Genomic DNA, 19234 nt, shown 5'->3' on the forward strand with positions numbered 1-19234 from the left:
ATATGCAACATGTAATTGCGGGCTGCCTATAAGGCAGATACATGATACCAGTGCATGCATTGTTCACAAGATTTTGCTCCAATACCTGAGGGTCGAGTTTCGCTACATAAATATGCAAGATGCATTTGCGGGCTTCCTATAATGCAGATACATGATACAAGTGCTTGCACTGTTCACAGGATTTTGCTCGTGCCCACATTTGCGCGCATTAGGTGTTTCTGGGCATTACGACACCCCCTGCACCTGAATGGGTAATTTGGTACGGGGCTCGTGTCCGGCGCTCCAATACGTTAGCGCGCATTACGATTTGGACCCGGGGGACCTGGGTCGAATCCCTGTGGCGTCGCGGGGGAGGCGGCGATGCGGGGCAACTTACTCTAGCTGGCCTACCATTCAAGAGTCAAAATATATATAAACACGGATGTAGGCACTCGCGCATCCATATTTGTTTGGTCCTCGCGACTGTCTGGGTCGGTAAGTTTGACGTAGCGGCCCTTCAGCTCCATACGCTGGGCTGGGTGAAGCGCTCCAGTACAGTAGGGCCCAATTGTTAGTGGGCTCTGCTTCTACTGCGTTGCGAATGGTTCCTTCCCATAGGTGCGTGGTGGTGAGGGGTGTAAGGTTAACAGGGTGAATAAACCCACGTGGCTTGCTGATTCATAACGTTTCTGTATATGGCCGCATGAATTTGCACCCGTCTCTCACCCCCCCCCCCACCCCCCTTCCTGATCATGTGCGCTCGTGGTCATGGTGGCTCTTTGTTTTACGATGGTTTGTTTTACAGTTCCGCCCTGGCCTGATTTCGGTCGGACGCAGCTAATTGACAGGACAGCGAACGCCATCGGACGCTCTTCGCAATCACCATCGTTTTAGGGAGTAAGTACGGGCAGGTGGGGGGGGGGCAGGAGTGGCATCCTTAGTCCAAGGAGCACGGCGATGAGTACCACAGGGGAGAAGCATAAGGTTAATTGATCTCTTTTCCTCCTTGCAGACGTATAGAGTACCGCCGCAATAAGATGGACAGTCAAGGATCCTCCCCCCGCTGTTTACAACAGGGCCCCAAGTCGAGGAGACCCAGGCAGGCACATCAGAGGACGCCCGTATTGCCGCCTTCTTAGATTTAGCGAAGACCAAGGGTTTGGCTTGGGCAACGGAACTGTTGAAAGCCAATAACCCCTCTGACTCTGGTATAGCCAGTGACGTTCCTCCCGTTGACAGGGACTTGGGAGACGACGCAGGCCCCTCGTGGTCAAAGAGGATTCGCCGCCCCACAATTAAGGACTTTCCGGCTGAACAACCGCCGGCACGGGTCAGAGCCGCTGCTCCCCCCAGGGCCGCATTGGTCCCCCAGGCGAACCTCCCCTTGTGCACAGGGCCGCTCCCTACACCCCCTGGCCCATCCCAGGTGACATTTGCGACATGGGATGCCCTGGGTAAGCTCTCGGACACCTTGAAAAACTTTATGGAGGAGGTCAGATCAGGCTTGATGCTAGTCAGGTCACCCACAGGGGTCGGGCCGTCCACCCCAGCCCCACCGAGCGTGGCCCTGGGGATGGGGGCGTTCACACAAGTTTGGGGGGAAAGGGGCAGCAAGCCATGTCCCACCGGGGTGACCGGGGCGGGGGGTTTGCCGGCCTCCGACGTGTCACCCTTGAGTGGCCAGCCCGCTGCAGCGGTGGCACCCCCCCCGCCGTCCACCCCCGCAGCGAATGTAGTGTCAGGCTCTGCGGGCAAGCACACTCAACTTACCAACGGGAGTCCCACCGGCGGGGCCCCCGGCGGCGCGGACCCTGGCTGTGGTGCCCAAGCCGCTGGTCACCACCGCTCCACTAGTATCGGGCCGCTGCTCCCTAGCTTGGCAGGTTCCATTAGTGGCCAAGGAAGGTATATGGCGTAGGGAGTTCATAGATATATTCACCCTTCTCATGCATGGGGCAGAGGGGGTAGATACTAGAAGGATGGGCACCAAGGAGGAGGACCGGAAGGTGCGTTACCATGCCCGGCCTGAGAAAAACATTGTCACCTGGGGTCAGGCTTTTGCCATTATGGCAGCTGTGATAGTGGAGAAATTCCCTGATGAAGGGCCAGGGCTCTTCCATTACGCGAGCGTCATCACAGAGGAGGCTGCCAAGTGTGGGGGCATGGGGTGGTACCGTTACGATTGTGACTTCCGGAAGAAGAGGGCTATTTGCCCAGAACTAGAGTGGGATCAGTTGGAAGTCAGATTATGGTTGATGCACATGGGCAAGCACACGGTAGAGGCATCAACAAAATCAAGCACAACGAATAGCGAGGATAGCAAGGTAAACAAGCAGGAAGGGAAGGCGCAGAATAGGAAGCCCTCTCAAAGCGGCCGAGTGGGGGGCCGCAAGCCGGGCTTTAGGGCACAGTCTTTCGGCACCTGCAGGCTATTTAACGCAGGGTCTTGCTCCTGGGGCAAAGCGTGCCGGTTCACTCACAATTGCAGCAAATGCAGGGGCCCCCATGCCGCAACCGCATGCTCCAAGCGTGACAGCCCTGGCCAATCCACCCCGGATACCAGGTCGAGCGAATGATAGGGGCCAGCTTGTCCAGGGCAGGGCTGGGACAGCCAGAGAAGTGATACTCCAGCCACTCATTTAGGATCGGAGCAGCCACGGCGGCCCACCTAGCTGTTTTAGCACCCGCCAAGGTGGAATTGGTGGGGCAGTGGGAGTCGGACTATTACAAACGTATGTTCACCCCTGAAACGATGTCCAACTACCCCCCCCTCCCACCCGTTTTGGTGTGCCGTGATTTGTAGTGGTTTTGTTATTGTATGGATAAGTTAATGTAGATTAAATAACCATGAGTGTGAACCATGTCTCTTGTTTTACTAGGTCGCGTTCTGCAGCTGCAGGAAACTGGGAACCTGGTTCATGGACACTTTTACCCCGCTAAGGGGATGCGGCCAGCCAACACTTGGTGCTGCCGTCCCAATAACTGGGGGTCAGCGGGCCAAACACAAGGGGACATTGTGTCAATAGAACATCTGGCACGCCCAGGGTGCCACCAAAATTCTACTTCAACGGAGCAGGAATTTGGCACCGCAGGTGATGCTCTGGGTTGGCAGGGGGAGCACCCCCCCGCCACCCTCCTACCGGGGAGCATGATGGGAGGGGGATAATATGACTTAGTCAATCCTCAAGGCCTGAACCATACAGACAACACGCACTGCTCAAACAAGACAGATTCCCGAAGCAGGTATGCCTAAGGGGTTACATCACTGAGGGATCTGTAGGGGCATAATTCCCATGAGAAATAAGGGATGGTGGGCAGGGGCAAGAGTCGCCCCTTGCCCATGGTCACGCGCTGTCAGCTAGGAGCACTCCTGTGCACCAGGTTTAGCATACAGAGGGGACTGTCCAAAAGTTACGTAAATCCCTTCTTGCCACAATAGCCCAGGCAGGCGGGTGGGCGAGTGGTCACCCAGCGAGTGGGCTGCTGTCCCAGAGATGGGCACGCAGGTTCAGGCACACCCGGTGCGGAGGGCGGCTGCTAGGTGAGGTCATCAAATTGATGGGGCTTTGCGTGCCTGGGTGCCGGCCTCCTCCCGCCCAGAATTGTGATGAGGTGTAAATTTCCTGCATGGGGGCGAATAGTTCTTGGCACATCTTCACAGGCCCAACGGGTCCTTTAATTCAGCAGACCCTATCTGACCCAGGATAGCGTCTAGGGCTTGGGGACATAGATGGGGCCATCTATAGCTCACGGGTAAGTCTTGTGCCTGAGGTTGTAAAGGTTCTCACAGGACAAGGGTTGAGTCCCGCCAGCGCTGTCAAAGTGCTAGAAGGGGGCAACATTTCAAACTCCCCTTTCTGCAGGGATGGTTCCCTTCCAGCTAGTTGCAGGAAGCCCTAATCAGGAGAGGTTGCGGTAAGACTATAGCGGGTTGGTGGGGGGCCCTGGCTGCGACGGTGAGCCGCCTCAAGGGCTGTGGCGGAGTTACAGGGCGATCTGGAAGCAGGCCGGTACAAAGGGCATGTTGGAAATACCCACTCCCACACCGGAAGGGTGGTGGTGGACTTCCCGAACACACTGTGGTAGCTTGGCTCGAGTGGTCAGGAAACAGGCACCGTGCTAAGCATACAATATACCCATACAATAACCATGCGTGCATCCGTTCCAAAAACGACTCTACACCGTAAAAATTATGAAAATATCTTTCTTTATCTTCTTTTTCTCTTAGTTGCTGATTAGAAAAATAATTACACAATCACAATATACAAACTTTTTAAATAGTGCAGGTCAACTAAATACTGGCTTAATGATTCAATAAATAGGGGTGATCATAAATATTAAAGACATAAATATAAGTGCAGTTAATACAGGCAGTTAAATATTCTGAGGCAATAAATACTGTAAACCAATAAATACAGTGAAGCAATAAATAGGTTAAATACAATAAATACAGTGCCCCCAATAAATAATTACAAGCTGACAGTGACACTCATATAATCAGATCACATTTGAGATTACTTTGGGCTGAATTGGCCCAGGCACAGCTTGTGGTGAGGTAGATGGCTTGAGGGTGTCTACTCCCTGGCTTGAACAAGGCTGAGGCCTAAACTGAGGTAGATCAAGGGGGGATTCTAGAGATCTGGCTTTCCCACTCTACACAACCCCACTGAAGTAGTCTCAGCTCACCTCTGGCACAGTCAGGCTGGTTCCAGCACCTCCCTAGCCCTCAGAGTAGTCTCTCAGGTCTCCACAGGGCCTTAGGCGCCCTCTACTCCACTTACTGCCCTTTTTCTGATGCTCCGACGCCGCTGGAGTCGGGTCGACGCCGTGAGGCGGTTCCGGTTCGATGTCGGCGGCCTCGGCGCAATGTCAGTTCTTGTCGACGCCGGTAGGCGGTTCCGGTTCGATGTCGGCGGCCTCGGCTCGATCTCGACCTCCGATTCGATGACGTCGGGCAGTCTTGACTCGATGTCGACTTCGGGCGGCTCCGGTCCGATGGCGACCTCGGCTTCGATGACGTCGGCCGGCCTTGCCTCGATGTCGACTTCCGGCGGCTCCGGAGTGCGATCTCCACTCCCGACCTCCGGTGCTCCTCTCCTCAGGGTCCCGGCGACTCCGGAGTGCGACCCCCACTCCCGACCTTGTGGAAATATGGATTTTTCTGGTCAGTTATGTCCCCTATCTTGGACCCCAACGGTTCTATGTGCATGTCACAAGTACATGTATGTTCCCTCCAGTTCCAGTTATGAAGACGCAAATACATGTGCGTCCACCGTCAACATGTCCTCTGTCAGATCCGCCATGAATAGGCCGGATATTCCATTCCTAAATATGAAAGGCCACCGGCTTTATATGGTTCACTTATGCCACTTTACAGTCCAGGCAAGTAGGCCCTGATTCTGTCATCAAAACTCCTCTTGCCTTCTGCCTCTGAAAGCTCCAGTCTGAGCCTGCATCTGTGACCATGAACTTTGTCTCATTCTCTGCGCGGCTCACGAAGCCTGACATCAGCCTATTCTCTGCCAAGAACTGTATTTCACCTTCGAATTATCTACTTCCCCCTCAGCCGATGCATTCCTGCCTAGTAGTTTAAGTAAACATTCTTCCAGTTACCAAGCAAAAGGCCCGGCTTCTCTGTCCTCATGCAAGTAATTCATAGCCCTGTTACCATGGAATATTCCTACCCCCTCGCATTCAGTGTAGACACTTAGACGCTTGTACACGCACGCACAGTCAGTATAGAATAGATTCTATCCGAGAGTCCTTCTTTTGTGGATAACATAGTTCTTTAAACATAGGATGTTAGATATGATTTGGGATTAGGTTGACTTGACCCCCCAGACTTTTCGTCTCCACATGTAGAGCTAATGTCAAGTCCCCTTCACCCCCTAGTTACACGTCAATTACACGTCATACTGCTGCGCGCGCATCTAGGCCAAGTATTATCTTATAGATCCACCTATGTATGACATCATAACCAATTATGTTCCTTTTTACTCATTATTACACCCATTTTCGGTTACGCAGACAAAACGTCAATTTCCTTATCAATTGTTACGCCTACTGTATTCGCTTCATTGTAATGTATGTACTATAAAAGTTACTTCTTGTCAATAAAGTATGTACTTCACTTCCTGAACCCCCGTGGTGATGGAACTTGGAGCATCCGATTATAATCGATCACTGGAATAAAGCCCATTCCGAAACTCTAATATCACGGATTCTGCCTCTCATTTTACTGAGCTATTTTATAATGTTTCTGTATCAAATTCAGTCCCGGTAAAGGAATTTTTATTTACCACATGATGGCGCCCGAACAGGGACACTTTCTCATCTCACGCGCCGGCGGTGAGTAGCAGGCCCGGTCTCCTGCCACAGCTGGACGGACAATAACGCGTACCAGCAGGATTTCCTGTATCTCCCTCCGGCCAAGCGGGGGCGACTGAGACTGCGATCAACACCCAGACGAGGCGGTGAGAAGTGCGAAGTATCCCGACCAGAGCCTAGCTGAGAGAGCAAGATCCGAGGTATACAGAGACCCACCAGTTCGAAGTCAAGCCCAGTTTCCGACGAGGCGAGTCGAGTCCAGTCCGGTTTAAGTTCAAGTTACCGAGGCCTTCTGTTTCCGAAGCTACCCGGTGAGTACCATTACTGGGGAGGCATTTCTGACGTGCACATAGGTTGTGCCGGTCAAGACGGGTTTGGGTACACAAATCCGGTCTGCACTGTTTTAGCAGTGTATCTGTACTGTTTAGCAGTATATCAAGTATTCCGAAGTATCTAGTTAGTGTCAAGAATTAAGCATGGTGATTAGTTATGCAGACGATCATCATTGTTGTTTCAGTTAAAGGTTTAATGTTTTAATGTTTAATGTGTTAAACGTCCTGCATATTGTGGTATGAATGGTTGTTCATTATTGTGCTTTTGTATCAAGTGTGTTCAAGATTAAGTGTCAGATCAGTTGTTAATATGCCGCTCTTTTCGAAATTAAGACAGATCACTACTAGAAAAGGGGTACTCGAAGAAGCCGTCCCTATTCCTCCTAGGGATACTCCAGGGCACTTCATGTATCACAAACATGGCTTAGACGCTATATTATTTCTTGATTTATGGGTAGACTACACCAAGGGATTACCAGAAAGTCAGAAATGGCCCGCAGCGGGGACCTGGGATGCAGAGTGCATCATGAAAGTCGAGGAAGAGTTATGGAAAAGGAAAGTCAGACAGTCACAGAAAGACGCCGTTGAGTTATGGCGTAAAGAATCTCATAGACGTACAGAAAAAGCACGTAGACAGGAAGAGAAGAGTAAAGAAAGTTCAAGCAAAGATCGAGAAAATCTATTAATTGAGGAAGGTATCCGAGTGAAATCAGAACAAGTAGACAGACAAAGAAATGCCCTTATGAATGGTATGTATCCCCTTCTGGCCGAAGGATTACCTAAGGCTACTCCAGAGATACCGAAAGACTTGCCACCCCCATTATTCCCAATCAAGGTGCATCCCAAGGGGCATCCTAGAACCGCAGAAGATGTTTTTCTTTCCTCATATTTAGATGACGCAGCTCCCGAGTATGCTAATTCCGCCCCACATAGACCGCATACCAGGGAGGTCCAACGCCAAGATCCAGCACCCGTATCCCTACAGCAACAAATCGAGTCACAAGTTCCGGCAAGCACATCTGTTTCTGCATCTGTTCCTACAGGTACTTCTATAGCTGTGTCCACACCTATAGTTGCTGTGTCACGTTCGACGAATCCTTTCACACCCGACGCCCCAGATGGGGCCACGGGAGGTGCTACCAATATTTTTTCTACGCCACCTAGAATAAATAAACTTACTTTTCAAGAGTCAGCGCATTCACGTACACCCAAATTCGTAAGTGCCCGTGCGCTTAAAGAACTTCTTGTAGATTGTAGATATGACCCGGTGCCCGGTATAGATGACGAAATGATCCTGGCATCCTTGCGTATCAGACGAGCCGCAGTGTATTTAGCGAAGTTACCAGGAATGACTGCGCATCTAGATAATATATACCATTTTGTCCAAACAGGGCGAGATCCAGAATGTATTTACAGAGCTATGGAATACCAGAAAGTAGAGATACAGGGGGAACTGTTACGTTTCCTCATAAACTGTGTGATCAGAAATCAAGACCGACCGGGGGTAGATCCGGATGCAATGCAAATTCTTACAAGGTGGAGCCAGAATATATCAGAAGGGAGACACGATAAGCAAAATTGTATAATAGCCATGTGCCGAAAGATCCGTAAAGAAATAGAACGCCTACACGAAGAGAGATTAGAGGCAGACGAGTTCGAACAAAGCGAGGAAGAAGGGTCAGGACTGCCCGCAGGACAGTCGGACACCATAGCCTATGTAGGTAGAGGAAGATCTTGTAATAGGAATCAGACTAGATGTCATACTGACTCAATACGTCCGATATGTCCAGATAATGACAGGAATTTCCAAATACCTATAATTAATATAAGGTCTAACGAGCATTCGTTCCAAACCGCCGACAAACTACTCCGAGAACGAAGGGGTTATCATTTTCTCGATTCTATGGATGAACAAGATTTAGCAAGGGCAGCTGTCCATTGGGTGGACAGTCCCGGAAAATATAGTGATGATACAGTAGTACGCACATTTTTGAATCTCACCCCAGATGAACAGAGGTTAGCTGGGATTTATATGATTCAACAACTCATTATACTATATCGGAGTCAGCATTCGGACCCTGGTCCCTTACCTGACATATTGACTGAATTGCTTACGAATAAATGGAGAGGTCCAGGTACTAAATTAATTAAAGAAATTCTAGAATCAAGAAAGCAGTATATTCTTTTTGTATGCTCAGAGCATGTCTCATTACCTGTCAAGGAAAGAACCACGTATCACATGGATAGACAGAATCCCTTACGAGAAGTGCACCCAATAAAAGGCGAGGACAACGAGTTTAGGCGCGTATTTGTATATACGCCCATATCAAAAATAGAATTGTTGCAAATGAAGAAAGTGGTACCCAGTCATGACAAAGACCCAGCGGGTTTTCACCGAGAAATTAAAGACATGTTACTCATGGGAGAGTATACCTACCCCGACATTATGACAATATTAAAGGTGTTGATGCCTGCTGGCATTTATGAGAAACTCAAGGAAAAAGAGTGGGAGGTAGGAGACCAAAAGATAGAATGGTCAGCATTAGAAGCAGAAGAAAAGGCCCGAGGTCCAGGTTCGGGGCTTGGGGACAAAACTAAAGCACTACCAGGTCTACTAGTACAGGTACTGCCACGTTTATTAACTACGAAAAAGGAAGATTGGGGTACAATTTCAGCCTGTAAACAGAAGCAAGATGAAGACACTAGTGATTACTATGCCCGATTCGAGAAATGTTTTGGTATAAATAGTGGCATAAGAGCAAGTAGCGAATCATACCCGCATCTGTTTGTAACAAAATTAGTAGAAAATGCCCTGCCCCCAGTAAAGAATAGAGTATTAAAATTCGAGAGTACCTGGCAAGGTAACACTCCAACACAAATGTTACAAATGTTACAGTACCATCACAATAGAATTAGAGAGGAACAAGAACATGAACACAGACGCATGAAAGACACGAAAATGAAAATGCTAGTTTCCCAGACAGTTCCAGCTGAAGGACATAAAAAGGGTATGACACATTCCGATTCAGCAGGACCTGTAAAAGGGACATGCAATTATTGTAAAAAGCCAGGTCATTACGTACACGATTGTCCAGTTTTAAAACATAATATCGCCATAGGTAAAACACAAGAAAGATCACGGCCACTCAGACAAGATCAGAATGAACAAGGAGCTATGCAGCATGCACAGGCCATGCCAGCCGCACAACAACCAATACAGTTTGTGCCAGCTGCACCACCGTTGCCTGTTACTGCCACACAGACAACAACACGACAAATGTATCAGACCGCACAGTATGAATATCCTGAGTATCAGCGTTACGCATGAACTAGCCTAGAGAGGGAAGTTGACTTACCCCTTATCGAGATTCCTGTAGACCAAGAAGGACCTTATGTACATAGTGAATTATTAGGTCAAGATAGAAAATTTTTACTCGATACAGGGGCAAGTCGAACAACTATAAAACGTAGTGAAGTTCCAGGGGCACCCCTCTCAGGCTCTCAGAATATTTCCCTTGGTTTTTCAGGAAAACCTATTGTTAATGAAGTATCACAGCCTCTTCCACTTACGATAGGACCTCTGACCCGCACTACAGATTTATTGCTTACTAAATCATGTCCAGAAAACTTGTTAGGAATAAAAACGTTGAAAGCCCTAGGAGCCATAATATGTTGTTCTCCGGAAGGAGTAAGGTTGTTTTTACGTGATTTTAAAGGTCACTATGTGTCTAGAGACATGGATCCCCGACTGCAGACTTTACCTACACATCTATGGGCACAAGGCCCTACTGATGTTGGTTGCATGAATATTACACCATATCGAGTCACACTAAAGGCAGGAGTGGTGCTACCACGAATGCGACAATACAAGTTACCACCAGATGCTGTAGCGGCTTTACTACAAATCATTGACGAGCTAATTGCCCAAGGAGTAGTTGTAGAAACAGACTCCAATGTATGTAATTCACCGATAATTCCGATTCTTAAACGAACAGATCCTACAGCCCCGCCAGTATATCGATTAGTTATTGATCTGCGCGAGTTAAACAAATGCATTGTGCCACAATTTCCTGTGGTCCCAGATATCTCGTCATTACTGACAGCTATTGATTCCGAAGCAACATTCTTTACTGTAATTGATCTCAAGAATGCCTTTTTCAGCGTCCCAATAGATCCGGAAAGCCAATATTTGTTCGGATTTAGTTTAAATGGGCGTAGCTTTAAATTCTCCCGCGCACCTCAAGGATTTACAGAAAGTCCCAGCATCTATAGCCAAGCACTGAAACGAGAACTTGACAGTATCCACATGCCAGTTAACACTGCTCTGCTTCAATACGTCGATGATCTGCTGATCACCGCGAGAAGCGAACCGGAATGTGAAACAGCATCACTGACAGTTTTACAATTTCTAGCCGAAAAGGGGCACAAGGTGTCCCCTTCTAAGCTGCAATTCTGTGTCCAGCGAGTTGTTTATCTTGGACACTCGCTGTCCAAGGAGGGAAGGCAGCTTACACCCGACCGCATTCAGTTGATAGCTAACATGTCAATACCCAAGACACAAAAGGAGGTACGAGCTTTCATAGGCCTCACTTCATATTGCAGGCAGTGGATCCCTCAGTATGCATTTCTAGCAAAACCACTCATTCAGTTAACCACACAGGAGGCAGCCACATCGACTGTCCTCCCTTGGACTCAGGAACACACACAAGCTTTTGAAAGCCTAAAGAAAGCTTTATGTCAAGCACCTGTTTTAGCAACGCCATGTTACAGAAAACAGTTTACACTCTTTGTTACAGAACGCGAAGGTACTGCCTTGTCAGTACTCACACAGGAACAAGCAGGAGCACACAAACCATGTGCTTATTTTTCTAGTACATTAGATCCCGTAGCCCAGGCTTTGCCTGCATGCCTGAAATCAGTAGCAGCGACAGCTTTAGCAATCAGACAAAGCGATGCCATAGTGTTAGGACATCCATTGACAGTTCAAGTACCACATGCAGTAGAGGTTCTTGTGAATAGAACGCAAACACAACACTTGACTATAGCGCGACTTACAGGATACGAACTTACATTGTTTCAGCCACATATAGAAATCAGACGCTGTAACACATTGAATCCTGCCACACTTTTACCTGTAATCGGAACAGACCCACTAGCTCATGACTGTATTGAAGTCATTACAATAACAACAAAACCCAGACAAGACTTAACCGATGTCCCATTGTCAGATCCAGACCTGACATTGTATGTAGATGGTTCATGTATGAGAACAAGTACAGGAGAGTTAGTGGCTGCTTACGCAGTCACCACAGATACTGAAGTCATTGAAACTAATCGTATAAATACTTTGTCAGCTCAAGCCGCAGAGCTTATCGCTCTGACACAAGCCTGTATTCAAGCCACGAATAAAAAAGTCAACATATACACTGATTCACGTTATGCATTCGGAGTCGTACATGACTTCGGCGTGCTGTGGCGAGAGAGAGGTTATTTAACTTCCCACGGTGCCCACATTCAGCACGGACCCCTCATTCATGCCTTATTAGATGCAATACATCTACCCACTGCAATATCAATTATGAAATGTAAGGCTCATACGAAGGTTACTGATATCATTTCCCAAGGCAATGATCTAGCCGACAGAACAGCTAAACTGACTGCTCAAACTCAAACCCCCGACATGACAAAGACAATAGTCCCGACACCGACACATTGTATGACAGTTAAAGATCCTACTCTTGACGTAATTGACATACAGACACATGCTACACCAGACGAAATAAAGAAATGGACTGAATTAGGAGGGATTCAAACGGACCAAGGATGGATGATGAAGGAAAAGTCTGTATGGTTCCTTCCTGATTCAATGGTCCAAGTTATAATTAACACTATACATAGTCCAGCACATCTAGGAGAAAAAGCTATGCTAGACAGCATTCAACACATTTGGTTCAATAAACATTTACGAGCAGCAGCCAAACAAAAGGTCCGTACCTGTATGATCTGTTGTCAGTTCAACCCAGGAAAAAGCGTTCCCGTAGAACAGGGTGGATTTCATACTCCTAATCATCCTTTTGAAGTACTCCAGATGGACTATATCCAGATGGAACGATGTCGAGGATTCAAATATGCTCTCGTAGTTGTCTGCGCTCTGTCCCGTTGGACGGAGGCATACCCGGTTTCAGATTACACTGCCCCGACTACTGCCAAACAGTTGGTTCGAGAATTCTTCCCACGATACGGTTTACCACGTGCTGTTCACTCAGATAACGGCCAGCCGTTCTCATCCGAATTAATGAAACACGTTTCACTTCTGTTAGGATATCAGTGGAAATTCCACTGTGTCCGACACCCCGAGGCAGCAGGTCTCGTAGAAAGACATAACCAGATACTGAAAATGAGAATGTCCAAAATATGCAGAGAGAAAGGTGTCGACTGGGTAGTAGCGTTACCCGTTGCACTCTTTTACATGAGAATGGTAGCACACTCTCGAACAGGGCTATCCCCGTATGAGGTGATCTTCGGCAGACCACCGAATATGTGGGGGACGCCCATACCACGCAAAATAACTGATATTGACTGTAATATGCTGACAGATTACTTGGCTTCCTTGATGTCTGCACTACAATCTTGTCGTTCACAGGTAGCTGCAGCCTTTCCCGACAACACTGAGGTGAAACCCCATGACGTTGTTCCGGGTGATCTTGTCTTTGTGAGGAATTTCGACCGAAAGACTCAGCTGGAGCCCAGGTGGAAGACACCCAAGTTGGTCCTGCTGACCACAAGGACAGCCGTGAAGATCGAGGGCCGCAAGGGCTGGATTCATTCAAGTCATATCAAGAAATTTCATGGACTATCTTCGGATATAGACATTGTGCCCTGCACTCCCTCACAGACTGATACAAAACTTCCTTTTGTTGAACCGAACAACTCTGAAAATTACAAACTAAAGCTTAGGCCCAACAAGTCGAGCAATTTGATTGTTTAAGTCCTCTCCAAGGTGAAGCGGTTGAATTGTCTCTGACATGTATCCCTTGGACCTGAGTAGAGAAAATACCCGAAAAATGTTGAAACGACAGGCGTATTGTAAATCACTGCGTAGCCACTGCATAGTGACATTATTAATTTTGTTTTTATTGAGTCTTTTAATAATTATTACAAGTATGTTGTTGTACATATATTACCCTATTTCTAGACATGTTTATAATGTTGCTGCTGAACATTCTTTTAGTGACTTACCTCCGCATGAATTGTCTTATAGACTTGCGCTGCGCAATAACACTTTCATTAGTATGTTACATCATTCCCATCAGACTAGTAATGCCACAAATTGTTGGGTGTGTGGCCGACTCCCTCCCTACCAGAATTATGAAGGAGTCCTGCCTTTCTTTCCACATCCATTTACACATAATGGCTCCTGTGGAGCATGGTTCAGTTTAATCAATTCCATAGACTCAGACACAGCAGTTTACCAAGATCATTGGATATGGGGAAACCTGAACCTAGTTTTACTCAAGGTTTGCTACCCTGACAAGGAGGGTCGTCCCAAAAGAACAGGAACTGATCTAGAAAATGAAGTATATGGATTAGGTAATTTTACACCTAATCTCATGATTCTAAATGTCGTATCTGAAATTGAACTAGTCTTACCCACCATGTCAGTATTCCCAGCGAAGGGTGAATTGTGTGTAAGAAAGGTTGGTTCCATACATATGGGCCATAGTAAATGCACTACTATAGTAGAATTCAGTGATCAAGGCAAATCTTCATTTAGAGCTTCTCGCCACTCATACTTTATATGTGGTCAGACTGCATATATGCGTCTACCTCTAGATTGGGATGGTACCTGCTACATTGCATTCCTTTTGCCACCTGTTTTCCTAGCTCCTCCTGATTATTACAGAAATATTCATTTAGTACACAACAGAGAGCGGAGAGATCTCCCCATTGTCGATTACACTGAGACGGCATGGGACAAGTATGTAGATTTTAATAAAGGTATCTTTCCCTATATAGGTACTGTTACTAATAGTAAGCTGATACGTAGATTAACTAGAACCCTTGAAGCAGTAGTGAATGAGACTATTTCCGCCCTAGGCAATTTAACGGAAGAGCAGTCTGCTATGCGGATTGTCGTGCCTCAAAATCGTCTTGTCCTTGACGTCATCCTGGCTGATAGGGGCGGAGCTTGTAGGGTCATCGGATCAAGCTGCTGCGTATTCATACCAGAAAATTCGCCATCTGTATATAAAGCCATCACTCGCCTTCATAAGATTGTAAACCAGATACACCAGAACCCAGGCACTTGGACTTGGTCCAGTTGGTTTTGGAATGTGGTATCAGCCTGGGGATGGAGAGTTTTATCCTTCCTAGGTATTGGCCTTCTCATACTATTCAGTTGCTGTCTATGTCTACAATGTGGACCAGCGATTTGTGGTCTGTGTGCCACATCGTGTATTCCACCACCAAGATTTCATTCGTCACGAAAGAAGAAAGAAGAACAAATGATGCTATATGAACAGATCAATGGATTGATGAAGATTGATATCTCTTGAAGGGCAAGTAGGGGACAAGGAGGGAATGTGGAAATATGGATTTTTCTGGTCAGTTATGTCCCCTATCTTGGACCCCAACGGTTCTATGTGCATGTCACAAGTACATGTATGTTCCCTCCAGTTCCAGTTATGAAGACGCAAATACATGTGCGTCCACCGTCAACATGTCCTCTGTCAGATCCGCCATGAATAGGCCGGATATTCCATTCCTAAATATGAAAGGCCACCGGCTTTATATGGTTCACTTATGCCACTTTACAGTCCAGGCAAGTAGGCCCTGATTCTGTCATCAAAACTCCTCTTGCCTTCTGCCTCTGAAAGCTCCAGTCTGAGCCTGCATCTGTGACCATGAACTTTGTCTCATTCTCTGCGCGGCTCACGAAGCCTGACATCAGCCTATTCTCTGCCAAGAACTGTATTTCACCTTCGAATTATCTACTTCCCCCTCAGCCGATGCATTCCTGCCTAGTAGTTTAAGTAAACATTCTTCCAGTTACCAAGCAAAAGGCCCGGCTTCTCTGTCCTCATGCAAGTAATTCATAGCCCTGTTACCATGGAATATTCCTACCCCCTCGCATTCAGTGTAGACACTTAGACGCTTGTACACGCACGCACAGTCAGTATAGAATAGATTCTATCCGAGAGTCCTTCTTTTGTGGATAACATAGTTCTTTAAACATAGGATGTTAGATATGATTTGGGATTAGGTTGACTTGACCCCCCAGACTTTTCGTCTCCACATGTAGAGCTAATGTCAAGTCCCCTTCACCCCCTAGTTACACGTCAATTACACGTCATACTGCTGCGCGCGCATCTAGGCCAAGTATTATCTTATAGATCCACCTATGTATGACATCATAACCAATTATGTTCCTTTTTACTCATTATTACACCCATTTTCGGTTACGCAGACAAAACGTCAATTTCCTTATCAATTGTTACGCCTACTGTATTCGCTTCATTGTAATGTATGTACTATAAAAGTTACTTCTTGTCAATAAAGTATGTACTTCACTTCCTGAACCCCCGTGGTGATGGAACTTGGAGCATCCGATTATAATCGATCACTGGAATAAAGCCCATTCCGAAACTCTAATATCACGGATTCTGCCTCTCATTTTACTGAGCTATTTTATAATGTTTCTGTATCAAATTCAGTCCCGGTAAAGGAATTTTTATTTACCACAACCTCCGGCACGATTCTCCTCAGGTTCCGGCGACTCCGGAGTGCGATCTCCACTCCCGACCTCCGGCACGCTTCACCTCGGTCTCCGACGACTCCGGAGGGCGGACTTCACTCCTCCGATGACGCCGCTCACTCGACCTCGGGTGACTTCCTCCTCGACCTCTGGTACTCTCTACGACCTCTGACGGCGCCCTCTCTCGACCTCTGGCGGCTCCGGGTACGACGTCTGCTTTTCCAGTCAGCGCCGCTTCTCCACCTCGGGCTCCAGGTCTCAGGCTATTCGACGTCGGACTCCAGGGAAACCAATATTCAGGTCAGGATCTTGCTGTTCTTTGGTTCTAAGGCCTGTTCCTGCTGTCCAGGTCCTCAGGATGGTTTTTCTTGCTTCTTCCCACACAGGGCTCCAGGCTGGGCTCAGTCAGTAGGGACTAGTATCAAGGGTGGGTTTATGGACCCCACTCCAGGCACAAGTTTCCACCCCTGCTGCTTCACTCCTTCCTCCTTCAGGTTTCTGCTGCTCACTCTTCACCAGTCAGGTGCCAACTGCCAGCTCCAACTGCCAACTCTCTGTCTTAGCTTCCCAACATTCTAAAACGCCTCCAACGGTCACAGGGTTCTGGAATGTTCTGGAAGGTGCTAGTAGGTTCCAGTGGATGCTGGTGATGTCACAGGTGGCCACCATTTTGTGCTCCAGGCCCTCAGACAGAAGTTTCAGGGGTAGATAAAATGGCTCCCTGAATCTGCATCAACACTACAAAAAGTCTGGTGGTTCCCAAAAAGGAAAAATACTAACAGGGCTTGAGGCAAAAGTGGGACAAAATAAATAATGATGAGGAGGGACCACCCAAAGGGCTGACAGGTCTAACACGCGTCCCCCCCAGCTGAAAGTGGGGAGAGCTACCCAACCCCTTGGGAGTTCTCATCACTAAGGCGGAAATACCTTGAGAGACCGTCTGCATTGACGTGGTCCACTCCAGGCCGATGTTCCACCTGAAAGTCCATTCCCTGTAGGGACATAGACCACCTCAACAACTTGGGATTCTCCCCCTTCATCTGCATCAGCCAGCGAAGGGGTCTGTGGTCGGTCTGAACTAGGAAGTGCGATCCAAACAGGTATGGCCGCAACTTCTTCAGAGCCCATACCACTGCAAAGGCTTCACGCTCTATTGCACTCCACTTCTGTTCCCTGGGAAGTAGTCTCCGGGATAGGAAGACCACGGGTTGATCCAGACCCTCTTCGTTGAGTTGCGATAACACTGCCCCAATGCCATGTTCTGATGCATCTGTCTGGACAATGAACTCCTTGGAAAAGTCTGGGGCCCTTAAGACCGGGGCCTCGCACATGGCTTTCTTCAATCTCACAAAGGCCTGCTGACAAGCCTCCGTCCAGACTACCCGTCGAGGTTGTTTCTTGGACGTGAGCTCCGTGAGGGGGGCTACGATGGTACCGTACCCCTTCACGAAGCGGCGGTAATATCCCGTGAGGCCCAGAAAAGCTCGGACCTCAGTCTGTGTCTTGGGGGGTTCCCAGGCCATGATGGCCTCGATCTTCGCCTGGAGGGGTTGCACCGCTCCCCTACCCACCAAGTGTCCCAGGTACACTACCGACCCCTGCCCGATCTGGCACTTGCTGGCCTTGATCGTCAATCCAGCTTGTCTCAGGGCCTGGAGAACAGCTTGCAGGTGACGCAAGTGATCCTCCCAGCTGTTACTGAATACGGCTATGTCATCCAGATAAGCAGCAGAGAAACTCTCCATTCCGGTGAGGATCTGGTTTACCAGGCGCTGAAACGTGGCAGGTGCGTTCTTGAGCCCAAAGGGCATCACACAGAACTGGTAGTGGCCATTGGGCGTGGAGAAGGCTGACCTTTCCCTTGCTCCATCAGTCAAAGAGATCTGCCAGTACCCAGAAGTAAGGTCAAAGGTACTTAGATATTGGGCAGCTCCCAGCCGGTCAATTAATTCATCCGCCCTAGGGATCGGATGAGCATCAGTTTTGGTCACTGAGTTCAGTCCCCGGTAGTCCACACAGAACCTCAGTTCTGGTTGGGCACCCGGTGGTGCAGCTTTTGGCACTAGTACCACCGGACTGGACCAGGGGCTGCTAGAAGGTTCAATCACTCCTAGCTCCAGCATCTTAGTGACTTCACTGTGAATGCTGGCCTTCACCTTGTCTGACATCCGGTAGATCTTGGACTTCACAGGTGGGCTGTCTCCTGTGTCCACGTCATGGACGCACAGGTGAGTCCTACCCGGGACAAGGGAGACGACAGTCCTCCTGCTGTTCAGGAGTTAGAGATGGGGAGAGAATCACTCCCTCCACCGACCCATCCTTTTCTTGAGACGCAAACAAATCGGGAAGAGGCTCGCTTTCCACGTCCTCTCCTCCGTCAGTCACCATCATCAAGATGACTTCGGGCCTCTCGTGGTGGGGTTTGAGGCGGTTGGCGTGCAGCACCCGTAGGGGCTGACGAGGGGTTTTCAGGTCCACCAAGTAGGTAGCCTTACCCTTCTTCTCCAATGCCTCGAAGGGTCCTGACCAGCGATCCTGGAGGGCGCTAAGCTCTCCTGGTTCGATCACCCACACCTTCTGGCCAGGCTCCAACTCCACCGGGTGAGCGTTGTGGTCATACCACGCCTTCATTACTGCTTGGCTGGCTTCCAAGTTGTCAGAAGCTTGCTTCCACAACTTAGCCATTTGGCTCCGGAAGGCCAGCATGTAGCTCACCACATCCTGGGGAAGCTTTCTGGGAGTTCTTTCCCATCCGTCTCTCACCAGGTTGAGAGGTCCACGTACAGGGTGCCCATACAGAAGCTCGAAGGGGCTGAAGCCCACTCCCTTCTGTGGCACTTCC

The sequence above is a fragment of the Triturus cristatus genome, chromosome 7, assembly GCF_964204655.1.
Source record: "Triturus cristatus chromosome 7, aTriCri1.1, whole genome shotgun sequence".
NCBI lineage: Eukaryota > Metazoa > Chordata > Amphibia > Caudata > Salamandridae > Triturus > Triturus cristatus.